This window comes from Sebastes fasciatus, chromosome 5, assembly GCF_043250625.1.
Source record: "Sebastes fasciatus isolate fSebFas1 chromosome 5, fSebFas1.pri, whole genome shotgun sequence".
NCBI lineage: Eukaryota > Metazoa > Chordata > Actinopteri > Perciformes > Sebastidae > Sebastes > Sebastes fasciatus.
The window spans coordinates 6,176,254-6,176,794 of record NC_133799.1 but is presented as its reverse complement, the minus strand read 5'-3'; positions in this window follow the sequence as shown (position 1 = coordinate 6,176,794).

Genomic DNA, 541 nt, shown 5'->3' with positions numbered 1-541 from the left:
GTGTCGTCTAGAACGAGCCGGTTCAAAGAGCCGGCTCTTTTAAGTGAACGATAAGAGCCGGCTCCCGTCCGAGAGCCGTTTTTTTCTTTAATTCAAGGCAGAATGATAGGATCTTCTCCGCGCCACGGGCAGTCCATGCACTGACTGTGACTGAATGTTGTGTTAAAGGGACTGTTTGTAACTTTCGAAAAAGCTTGTTAACAGCGACACCTGTGGCCGTTAAGTCAACGAAAGTCAGCGTTTGGCTCGCTCTAAATAGACATGAACGAGCATCGCTCAAAACAGTGAGGCGACACACGTCAGCTAAAACCACAATATCACTCTATATTTCACCTGCTTGGCAGTAATGGTAGCTGACCAGGCAAAGGTCTCTCCATGAATCAATGCTGATCCTAGTGTTGGCTTTTCGGAAGCTGAAGCAGGAAAAGATTCAGCAGCTGCGCGGCTTATTTCTCGCCTAAAATGTTTTCAGAAACACATTTCGGTGAACTATTTTCGTAAAATAAGAGAAGAAAGTTTCCAAACGAGCCTCCATAGTGTT